The following is a 12,435-nucleotide window of genomic DNA, read 5'->3' as shown; positions in this document are numbered from 1 at the left end:
CATTTATGAGTGTCACTCAATCTGTTTAATAAGGATCAAGTGGAAACCCGGCAGCTGTCTTGATTCTCTGAGCTTCTTCTTCTCCTTGTTTCAGGAAACAGAGGCCCCGTTACAGGTTTTGACGCTTATGATTCATCATAACAAAGCTTATCAGTCGAGAATCGAAATGAATTAATAATAGAGAGAGTCTGGTAGAGAACAAAGAGAAAGGTGTGCCTCTTGTGTACATTTCATGGTGTGTCTTGTTATTGTGAAATGGAACATTTTACGTAACGAGATGCAGAAAAAAATGTGATTTTCAAATAGGGTGTGAAGACAGCTTGTCTCTTCTTAATGCCAGTGATGCCACTTCATCATTGTGTTAGTGTTGTAACCAACTCCTCACAGCTGTAAATCACAATAAATACGCAAATGAGTTGGATAAAGGGAATCAGATACGTATCATAAGATCTAACTACCTGTCCAAACCACAGCTGACTTCCCCAAATCACTGTTCAGCGTGCCAGGACATCTGCCACCATTCGCCATGTCATTCTGTCAATTTTACCTGTGTGTGCGTGTGTGTGTGTGTGTGTTCTGCCAGCAGCGTGTCCCCTCAGGGAAGGTCCAACCAAGTGACAATTATGGTCTATCTTTTATAGCTTGGTCTGAACACACCCTTTGTGCCCGCAAGTCACGCCCTTGATGCAAGGTCTGTGTGTGCGTGTGTGTTTGTGTCAGACGTTGTTTGACTCACAAACTCCGTTTGTGTCCCTTAGACCAGACTGAAATAGCTCAACTACCCTTTCAGATAATTCAAACATTCATGGCCCCCTGAGGATCAATCCTGATGAGTTTGGTCATCCCTGGACTTTCTTTCTAGGATCATCTCGCTTTCCCATCTGTAGTGTTTGGTGGAACTATTGGATGCATTTTAGCACCAAATTTTATACATTCATTTATTCATTCATGGTCCCCAGAGGACGAATCCGGATGACTTTGTTGACCCTGTTAATTATCTGGACGGACATTTTTCATAACTCAAGAAAAATCTTTTTTGATAAGCTTACGTTAGCATTCAATCATTTCCTAGCTTGATGTTTTAGAACTAATTCAAGCTTTTCATAATGTATTCTGTGACGCCATCAAACCGTAACGTTACCTCTGAAGTGGATGAATGGTAACATTAGCAGTTTCTAATCCAAGCTAACGGGTTGTTTTACCTTCAAATACAGCTCGATGTGTTTCTGGATTTTCAATATCCATCGTTATTTTGGTGGGTGATTGATCAGGAAGCTACGAAATTATAATTACATGTCAGATTTCCAACGTTAATATGACCGGATACGACATTTGAGCGTCCCACTCTGAGCATGAAGTCAGACGAAAATGGCTGCCATGTGAAAACAGTCAATTCTGGACACGTCGCTGTATCAAAACGCAAGTGAAAACAGAATGCAATCATTTGCAAATTGTGTTTACTGACACTGGTTTTGTGCTCCTGAGCCCACGTAGCGATATCCTTTACACAATCACGAGTTTCACAAAGTGGTGAATCTCAGGCCCATCCTTGCTTGTGAACAATTGAGCCTGTCGATCATGCCCCTTTCAGTCATGACACAATTACCTGGTACCAATGACCCTGTTTACCTGTCAAATCTTCCAAGCCGGTATTTTAGCAGCATTGCACAAGTTTCACAGTCTTTTGTTGTCCCTGTCCCAACTTGTTCGAAATGTGTTGTTGGGATCAAATTCAGAATAAATAAAGAGTGACGCTTATATTTATTTAGTCAGCCTGGGCAGTTTGAGTAGTCAAAGTTTTCGCAACACTTGTGAGTGCACTTTACAGTAGTGAGCAGTATCTTCTTTTACATTAATGTATAAAACTGCTCACAGTCTATAACGTTCCATATCTATTACATTTTATATGAAACATTAAATGAGTTAAAGCAACGTCTTTAAGTAAAAGACATTCCAACTACCAGTGCCATAAGACTTCAGGGAAATACCTTCACATGCATCAATATGGCCTCTCTTTCAACTTACGAAGGATCTAGTTATCTAAATGATTACACAAATTTGTGTTTTGTGACACACTGATGTTGTAAACTTTCACGTTCACCTGTAACTCCACCAGCATCCCCTCCGCCTGCTGCTGTGAAGTCACATCATAAAGGTGAAGTGAGTGTATTTGGGACTGGGCTGAGATGTACATGTGAAACGAAATTATGATAAAATATCAAATAAAAAAGGAACCCGCCAACAAAAAGTGCCAATCTACTGAGCTTATTGGAAAAAAGCGTCCCCCTTCAAACATGACAGAACAACAAATAAATGAATCACTTTAAAAATATGAACCACCAGGAAACTACTGTAAAATGTTGCTAACTTACTGGTTGAGCCACATGTAATGCATTAATCTCCAGCGTTGCCTGACAACAGTTAATAGCTCAATTGAAGGGACTGAAGGGGCGGTTTGGTGGCGCCAGGAAGCCTCTCGGTCTTTAGTCTGTTTGTAACCCTAGATCACTGGAAAACCTGTTGTTTCCCATCATGCACTCTGATTTGGCAGCCAGTGGAAAGCAACGATGGCACATTGATTTTGCCCGATTATTCTTGCTCATGTTAGGGCGATGCCACGGCAAGTTGGGAGCAAACTTGAACCGACTTGAACCAACACCCGACTGACTGGCGAGTGACCCTCTGCACAGCTGGCATCGCAAACGAGTGTATATGGACCAAAACACATCAGATATTTAGCAATTCACAGAGCGTGTTAAGAACCTTATTCAAGAAACTGAAACAAGTCCAGCTGCCTGCGATACAGTGCTTTGAATCATCCTTATCCAGACATTTATCAACAGACGACTCTGCTTATTTACTTGTGCAGCAGCAGGTCGCGCAGAGGAATGAAGTTCTTATGTTTCACTTCACCTACAGGTTTCGAGAGGCCTGTGGTTCCAGTGAAATCGTACCTGGCATCTGCCCTCTGTCAATCTCTCTGCCTTCCACAGAACTATGATCCCGCATCGCATTTTTTTTTTTAATTGTTGACGTTGGACCTTTGAGCCAGCGCCAACATCAACACAAGCAGGTTCATTGTGTTACAACGCCTGATGCCTTAAAATTGCAACCCTTCATTTGACTTTGAATTTTTAAGCTCAACATTTTTCACCAGAAAATAAAGACGTGATATTTCGCTGCTGATCTGATTTGATTCTGAATCTGATGGTCACGCAGTCGGATGGTCTGGATGTCTCCGATAGAAGATATCTGTCACTTTGTTGTGACTCCTCTGACTGACTCATCTCGCTGCACTGTACAAAAGTGAGTGCTGGATGTTAGATGAAAGAAAGAGGGGTTAAGTGTAATCTAATCTTTGATGTCAGAGCAGCTGTAGGTGGTGAAGGAGACGTGTTTTTTTTTTTTAAAACCACAAGGAACCACTGAAGTATTTCAGTCCAGCGCAAACAGAATTTAACCCAGGAGATGCAGGACAGTGTTCTAACGGTGAGTAATGCTTTTTTTTTTTAACGTTGGTTGTGAACTCCCTGTGGGGGGTTATTCAAATTTGACCCAGGCCAGTGTCGGTATGTGTGTCTTTATGCCAAGGAGTCAAATGTTTCATGTATGAATGACATTTGTCTTCACCACCCTGTGTCAACTACAACTGAGGTAGTGTCATTAATATCTGCCAATTTCTTTGAGTTTTATCAACATTTTTCTCACATGAAATGACTTCATTTGTAATGAAAACTTTCCTCATGAAGCATGTTCAAAACAAAGACAGAAAGTCCTTCACAGTAAAAATACATGACTACAAGGCTACACAAAATGAATATATGAAGCAGAAAATAACTTAAATCAAGGGTTCATAAAAAGATCTTAAAAGTTGTCAACAAAATCTTACATCTGTTCTAAAACTCACAGGAAGTCAGTGCATTTTGTATGAGCAAGAGTGAAGCAACAAATACATCACCAAGGTTGGAGTGAAGAAAATAAAATTGGTCCAAGAGAAAGGAAAAAGCATGGATCTGAAACTTTGACAGTGATTGATTATCATTACTGATTATTGATTTGACAATTTCGACAAACTTTTAGTTGAAGGAAGAGTGATTATACTAACCACGTGTAATTTATCAGTTTAAATCAAACAAATCCACTGACTTTCATCTCCTTTATGATTTATAAAGAACAAATATTCAGGGGTCCAGACTGTGACCATCTATTGCATTTCCCAACTAATGGCAAAATGTGTCCCTCATGATTTTCTTTTTCAAAAGCATCATCATAGTCATTGCAACCCAAGATAAAATGTTGGCAGTTAAAGTTGCGGCAAACCACTGATGTATTCACATTTGTATGTGTCACAGGCTACGTACCATGATGGCGTGACAAAATGTGTCACCTCCACGTTACATGTACACTTGACTTTCATGTCAGGATGTTGGTGGAGTTTGAGGTGACAAGGCTCCTCATGCCTGGCAGCTGAAACGCAGCTTGAGTCGGCACTTCAGCATTTGTACATACATAATCAAAGTGCAGTCATTTTTGCAAGCAATTTTGGTAATTTAACATAGATTAGACAAAAAGAGATTGCAAGTTGCTCGACATCATCTGTCCCCTCTGATGACACCATCAAACCATCATCATCACCACGGTAACGTTCGTCCCGTGCATCATAATAAGTCTTCGATCTTTATCTTAAACGGAAAAAAATGAGTGCCTAGGTTGTTTTCATAGATGTGACATGATGGTCATAGTGATAATGCTGCAGTCATCGTTTAGGTTCATTGAGTTGAAATCTCAGATTGCAGAGTTCAAGAGTGCGAAGTTAATGGTCAAAAAAATGGTGGACGTGTTTTTACATTTGAGTTCGTACTCATAATGTACTCATGTACTGTGAACTGGGCAGGAATCCATTACCTTTAGATTAACTGGCTCCAAAGTTGCAGCACTGTGTGCGTTTCATCAGTCCTGCATTTCATCCAGGAACACTTGTCTCCGCATGTAACATCTGAAGTGACAGCAACACAAGCAGGAAGTAAAATTATCTAGGTTTTCTCTAATCAACTCTGATCAACATTTTTATGCTTGAAAGAAACACTTGACGTTGTTACGTGCTTTTCATCAGATGCTTTGTTCTATTGGATGACCCTAAGATACATGTAACTTGACAGCTATATTTAAAGGTTTTGAAACAACATAAAAATGTCTCGTCTGCATCAGTGAACTGGGAGGAGAGCTTCTGTCAGCCATACAGTTGTGGATACAGTCCAGTCTCTGATGGTGTCTCGGCCATGTTTGTTGTGTCTTTCGGAGAGTTTATTGCAAATATTAGACTAGAATAATATTGATGTGCGATTAATTAGAATAACAGACTGGGGTGGAGGGACAGGTGGCGGTGTTTTAAATGAACAAGCAACCTGGCAGACATCTGCTGGAGCTGGCGAGCTCTGGAGGAAAGAAATGTGGGCAGAGCTCAAAGGAACGGGAGGAATAGGCACCAGAAGAAAATGAGAGCAGAGTTTGTCTTTTAAAATTTTGGGATCGAAAAATGTATTGACTTGCAACAAGCCAAATCTGTGTAAGACTGGTTGAAACGACAGTGGACGTGAACTGCACCTTTTCTGACCGAGGAGGTAACATTCTCAAACTCTCTCAAAAAAACACAGAGACACATTCTGGCCTCCAACCACCATTCATTCCCCAGGGACAGATTTTAGTATTTGCATTGTGTCTGTAGACAACTTTGTCTGTGCGCATGTGTCTACCTGTCTCTATGTGAGTGTTTACAAAGGTGTGTGTATGCGTGTGTGTGGGTGTGTGTACATGCCCCCACCACCTCCGGTCAAACTTGACATTTACAAACTGCACTCCTCCCTCTACTATCACCGTACACACACACGCACACGCATGCACCTCTTCAGACTACCATGTGAATGTCTGAGCTGAACACACACTGAAAAGGGTCGTAAATACAGACACAAACTTGTCGATGTCTTTCATATATGAATGATTCAACTATGTCGTTATATTGGTGAGGTTGAAAACTCATATTGTAGAAAACTCAATGCGAAGCAAATATTATGAAAACAATCACAGGTACTAAATTAAGAAATATCTTTTACCTGTAATCAGACTCATAATACACCTATCAAGAACTTAAGTATCAAAAATGTACATACAAACATATATATGTAGATATATAGATGTAGATATTAATATCCTATAACAGGTGTCTGGGTTTTGATTATATTCCAAAATTATGTCACACACGACATAATTTCTCTTTTTAAACAAGTGGTAGTAACACTTATCTGTGTTATATGATATTATTACAGCCTGTTTGGATTAAAGGAGTATTCATTTTAAATTGGACTAGCTTTGCCTTGTGGATTACATTTAATTTTTGTATCCTTGAGTCAGGAGGAAAACTCCAAGGGTGTGTTCTGAGTCATGCTTGGACTTGAGTCTGTACCTCACAGTTATTCAACCAAACGAATATCTCCACTACAAATGTCCTCATCTTCCAGAGGAGCACACGCAAAGCACAAACAACAATCAAAAAATAATAATTTAATAGTAATTAATTAAAACTATTACAGAGATTCACTTCAAACAGCGCTGGGTTGAATCAGACTTTGTTGTGTGCTTGAAACCATTTTTCATAAACAGCTGTAATGATAGCACAAATAGATTCATACTTTTGGTTTATTATTCCCTCACAACAATTATATATCATATATAATATAATATAAATAATATAATATATGTATAATAAGTTATTTTGCTTTTATTCTTTATTTATTCTCTATTCATCAATTCTGGAGTTCAAATATCTCTCTACACTATCTAAGAGGGAACTTCATTATAGTGATCCTTTTCTCTATTATGTGCATCAACAAACACATGACCTTTGTTGACCACCAAAATGTGCACTCTCGGCTCAAACAGTGCTACACACACACTACACTTTTGCTTTCTTTTCTAATTCACTTGAAGGAGTCACAACTGTTATGGTTCAGATGGAACTTTCGTCGGCAAATCGTGCATAAAATGCTGATGTTTGTACCGAGTGTGTTTAAGAGGGTGTTTAATGCCTCGTTGTCAGTGAAGCGCGGCATATCTTGGAACAGTGACCGGTTTTGTGTGTGTGGTTCCACAGAAGAAAATGTCCCCTAGCATTTCCACAGAAGTCACTGTGATATAACACATTCCACCTGAAAACAAAGTCACCTATATAGACAACTGAAAGGAACAACGCTCACACGCACGCACACACAGCATCTTTTTTGTCCCGAAATTCTTCCAGATAAATACCTGTGAAGCCTGCATAACGAATCGTGTTCTGTTACATTCAAGCAAACTCAAATAACCTCATCAACTCACCGGGGATGAGTTGGTGAATACTAAGTACGGTCAACTTTTGAGTGTGAACTCTCCCACAGTGCTAGGCACAAAGGAAATTGGGAAGTGCTAACAGTTATAGAAATAAAATAAAATGTGGTTGGTGGTAAAAAAAAAAAAAAAAAAAGAAACCAAAACAGTATACGGTCACTTTATTCTTTGTTTAGTTAGCAGTCGCTTTTCATTGTAAAAATTTCTTGGCCGTAGAAAATGTTGAACTCCGCTGATATTTTTGCAAAACAAGATGCTGCTAATTGTGGTTTGGTAAATACTGTATAATTTGGATTTGCATATTCTTGACTCCAAAGATTCTTTGCATGTGTGTCTGTTCTTTCTGCTTCTCCATGTCCAATTCCAAAGTAAAAGCTGATATTCATCTGCTGATAATAAATTACTGATCAACAACTTGTGACAGGTGAGAACACGACCTTTGCTCTACCTGTTATTAGCTGCTGTTAATATGGCCTGAAGCTATCAGGCAATTTTCAGGCATATTAATTTATCTCCCAACCCTAATTCTTTACACAAGGCACTGCTGTATATCATCTGGGCTCTGGGCAGCAGGAGCAAACTGAGGTCATGCTCTCAGTATTTTTTCTGGGATGTGATGGAAGGTTAGCAAACGGGTGACAAAACGGCCGGAGAGTTCAAATAAACACAACTGTGTGTCGATTCCCTGATTTTGCGTGGACAATGTTTGTAGAGAGGCGATAGAAAAAGGGAGAAACAGAGAGGGGGTATTAAGACATTATAAAATTGCATTTTAAGGACAGTAAATACAAAGAAGAATAATGAATAACAAATAGTTACAGATCTGAAAAAAATCAACAACAACAGCCTCACTATCTGGGAAGCAACTGTATCATTTTATCAACCGATGTAGACAACCAACACAGGCAAGGAGATTTAATTTCAAATATATTTTAAATTTCAGTCATAATTTTGGACAGTTAACATATTATACAGCTTTAATGGATGAAAAAATCTGGTGTAAATGTCTCTGCCTGGGTTAAAAAGCTGATGCGTGAGTGTGGACGACCCTTCAAACATTAAACTAATTTTGATATAAGGACTAACCACATAATCCGTTAATGATTAAATGCCACCATTTTTATTATAAAGTCTGCTTGTGTGAGTGTTTGTGCACTTAAATGAACCTGTTACCATTTTACAGCTGAGGAACTCTGATCACCTGTCGGGCCTGCGGAAGTCAATGCACTGAAAATGTGAAACTCTTCCTTGTCAAATATTTAGCCAGTGGGAGTTTGCATGTACAAGCTGGCTCATGCATGTACATACACAATCCAGGATGTGGGAGCAATGGTAGCGTGAAGATTTCTGGCTTAAACCCTCACAACACATTTCTGTTCTTATTTGAGTCTCATTAGACGCACCGTGAGTCATCTCTCATCATATAAGAATGAGGTAACACATGACAAACGGCATAATGAGTGCATTAGAAAATAAACGAAAAGAAAAGAGGAACGTGGCTGCCATTCATTTTACTGTCAAACCAGAAAAGTGGATGTGAACAAGTCCGAAAAACATTGAACGTTTCAGCCAAATCATAAAAAATAATATAACTAATTTCCAGTTCAACCCTCGTGATCCTTGATATTTTGCCATGAGGAGAGTTTTGGTTTGGTTTGCAAAGGCCTCTTTTTAATTCCACTGTTGACATGTGCCACCTCAGCCCAGAAGAGGTGGATAGGATTTCCTTTCTTCGCTGTTCAAAATATTTACAACTTTGCTCCAAACCAAGGGTTTTCCAGAGAAAATGTCCCAGTCACTCAACAGATTTCTCTTTGGTGAGGGACAGGAAAATACACCAGATGTTTGCTATTCTTGCCAACCTGATATGCTCCTACATAGGTGGGAAAGTGTCGGGGTGTGTTTGCAGCGGGAGTTTGTGCATAAGATAATCTACAGAACTTACTGTTGACAATTCCTTTGGGGAAGAAAAAAAACATTTGGAAGGTGTTTGTATTTTGTCTCCCTGATACATATCTACCTAGGTGGGTCTGATTTTGATATTTTGGTCATCGTGATGGAACGCAAAGATCACGAAAGAAAGATTACAAATCAGAAGCTCAGCTCTGTTATGTTATTTTTTTAAAAAAGTGTAATATGTGTGTCTTGGCTTGTATGAGATAAATTGTAATTCTGTCCAAATCTCAAATCAGACACTCCAACCAATCCACCCAATCCCGAAGAGTAGCACAGAAAAATATAAAACAAGGGCTTGCATGACGACCTGTAGCACCATGCAATTAGCAAAGTGACACCCTGTATCTGACCTACATACAGTATGTAAATTCTAACTCCTTGTTCCTGTCTATAGGTCCACAGTGTATTGTGGAGTAAGCTACAGCTTGCTTCCCCCCCCCCGAGTCATTTTTAACACAGAAACAGGCCCTCCATCCTGCTCCCATCCGCCACTGTCACGCTCTACTTCTCACATATGAAGCCGGTTGAGTCTAAGTGGATGTGTGTTCAGACACGAAAGGCTTACACCTACATCAATATTGAAACCATCCATGAAATCACACTTGTCATACAATAACTGCCTTGCTGCAGCAGCGGCAGCTCTGCAAGCGGCACAGCCCCGCACTGGCTCACCTCGCTGCACAGTAAACATGGCGGACGGGGGCTGTGATGACAGATGCCAACTTTTGTGTGTGTCTCTGTGTGTTTTGTGTGTTAGATTAGGTTCTTCCCTCGACCCACCTTATTTTTCCACAGAAATGTGAAGCGTGGGTTTAAAAGTCTGAGTTGTTCAAGACGCTTTAAAGGAATCAGGAAATACCAGCATGTGCTACTAAAGCAAATAGAGCAACAGAAAGCAAACAGAAAAACAGAATATCGGACAGAATGCTTAAGTACAAGACAATGCAAAATGCACAGTGCCACAATGTGTCTCCAAATCATCTCAGTGACAGAAGCAATGCTAAGGTACACTTATAGTTCACCACGGCCTCTCGCCATGGATAAGCGTGTTCACTGGAATCACATTCGAGGCATCGTGTTGACAGATTTAATGGACGACTGTCAGCTCTTCCTCCATCAGGTGTTAATTTTGGCTCCATAATAAAACTGTTTTACTGTGCTCCACTAGTATTCTGTGTGTGTGTTCATCATGTGGAGAGCCACCTTATGAATGCAACTCATTATTCCCAAACATCCTCATACCAAAACAAACCGATAGGTCGATTGCCAGCGACTTCCAAATCAAATTACGTCGCCGTACACAAAACAACATAAATGCTGCAGTGTAACAGGAACAGTTGCACAGGGCCTTTGTTGTACGCCTGCAGTTTGAAAATTACTTGGTAAGGAAATCATAATTTACTAGAATATCATCTGGGTTTGGCTTCAAAAAACTACATTTCCGCTGTTATTTCACTTACAAATGTACATTATGTGAGTAAGTTACATTATAACTCTATTAGTAAGTTAAAATAAGTCACTGTTTGCTTTCGGTTTCACATGAACAGAGATGTCCTGGATGGAAGTCCTGCTTGCTTAACCAAACCATTCATCCCCAGCCTCTTGAATATGCAATTTTTTGTTCTCTATACTACTTCACCAATTTCCTTCTTTGGAAATGTCATTAGTGCCTGCGCTAGCCTGTCACTAATGAACACAGGCATGCTACATTACGTACACATCAAGTTACTCACATACTGAAAAGAAGAAAAGCCAGCTCTAAGTCAACTCGGAGCCCTTTTTCTTATTAGCTCACCATGCACCAGCAAAACAGAGGGAGACTATTATCTGCTCAGGACACCGTTACTAAAGTATATCAAGAAATAGCTGTTTGCTGCCACAGGTCGACGAGGTCGGTGTGTTTACAGGGGAAAATTATAGCTCATAAACTGTTAAACTGTGGTAGTTAAATGTTTGAGTCAGGCATATAGAGAGTGCGACCAATCAGAGGTGGAGCAGGTCTATGTTTGGGCAGAAATGCGTTGGGATCCATAACATGGTGGAGCAGCTAAACTCCCTCAGGAGTTTGCAGAGACCAAAAACAGAGCGCGCATTGTTTGTCTTTTAGATGTTGTTGATTTACAGTACTGTGTCACTCAGTTTTTTTCAAGCATTTTCACTTTAGTTTACACCAGCCTGCCATGGATTCCCAGCAGTACGAACTCTTACACATCAGACCAAGTCATCTGATCCAACACTGTTATGTAATCACAATAACTGTGGTGTATTCCAATGAATATTTTTAATAGTCACAGCAACATCATTTTAATGCGCACCTGTGATACAAACAGAAGAAAGTATGTTAGGTCGTGATGAGTGATTAATGTTGCACATTAAATTATATAACCTGTTTTATGGTTTGCTCCACAATTGTCTCTGCCTCTCTGGTTACAGTCATGCGGTGGGCTTGTTGTTTGTCACACCCTCTTCCGTCTACACGCACACAAACAGAAGGCTGGAACTTGTTGCCACAAGTCATCTTTGCTGTCATCGTGAAAAAAACAAAACAAAAGAAAAACAATTTAATTAAATAGAATTTTCAAATTTTAATATTCAACCTAGGAAACACACACACTGTACTCTGATCTGTATCCCAGTACATCTCATTTCAACTTTTTTTTTTTTTTTATCATACACAGTATAACCCTCAAACCCTTAAACTTGGAATTTATGCCACTGTGCGTCTCTTGACTTCTGCATTTCAGTATTTAATTACTCTTATTGTTATCATTACTGTACGTCTTCTTCTACTTCTTCTTCTTCTTTCTTTCGCTCTTTCTGTCTTTTTTTTATTCTTTATCTGTAGGCTACTTGTGTCTGACAACCAAAGTCCCCCTCTGAGGATCAATAAAAACTTATCTTATCCTCATATAAATTATGAGGCCACTGTAGTGGCTGCAGTATATTAAAGGACCCAGTGTTATATGACTTACAGGAATTAATTAAACCCACCAGCGTTGAATATTGCTGTCTGTGTAGAGTAATACATTAGACTACATTTTAGTTACTTTCAACAAAATGCCCAGATAACCTTAAATAGCCTCAATCTTTAAAAAAAGC

The 12,435-nt window shown here is 39.5% G+C and overlaps 1 long non-coding RNA gene across 1 annotated transcript in view; it reads right to left on the bottom strand.

Moving 5' to 3' along the window:
- The window catches only part of LOC119028532, a 13,970-nt gene extending 2,146 nt beyond the window's left edge, over positions 1-11,824 (bottom strand). Inside the window, exons 1-2 of the long non-coding RNA XR_005077742.1 lie at positions 11,723-11,824; positions 4,906-4,996 (exon numbers count right to left, since the gene is read on the bottom strand). This is a non-coding gene — a long non-coding RNA (uncharacterized LOC119028532). The remainder of the gene's footprint in view (positions 1-4,905; positions 4,997-11,722) is intronic.
- Positions 11,825-12,435: the final 611 nt, after the last annotated feature.

This window comes from Acanthopagrus latus, chromosome 1, assembly GCF_904848185.1.
Source record: "Acanthopagrus latus isolate v.2019 chromosome 1, fAcaLat1.1, whole genome shotgun sequence".
Classification (NCBI taxonomy): Eukaryota; Metazoa; Chordata; class Actinopteri; order Spariformes; family Sparidae; genus Acanthopagrus; species Acanthopagrus latus.
Note: the sequence above shows the minus strand (reverse complement) of the source record. Positions and strands in the feature narration are given on the sequence as shown.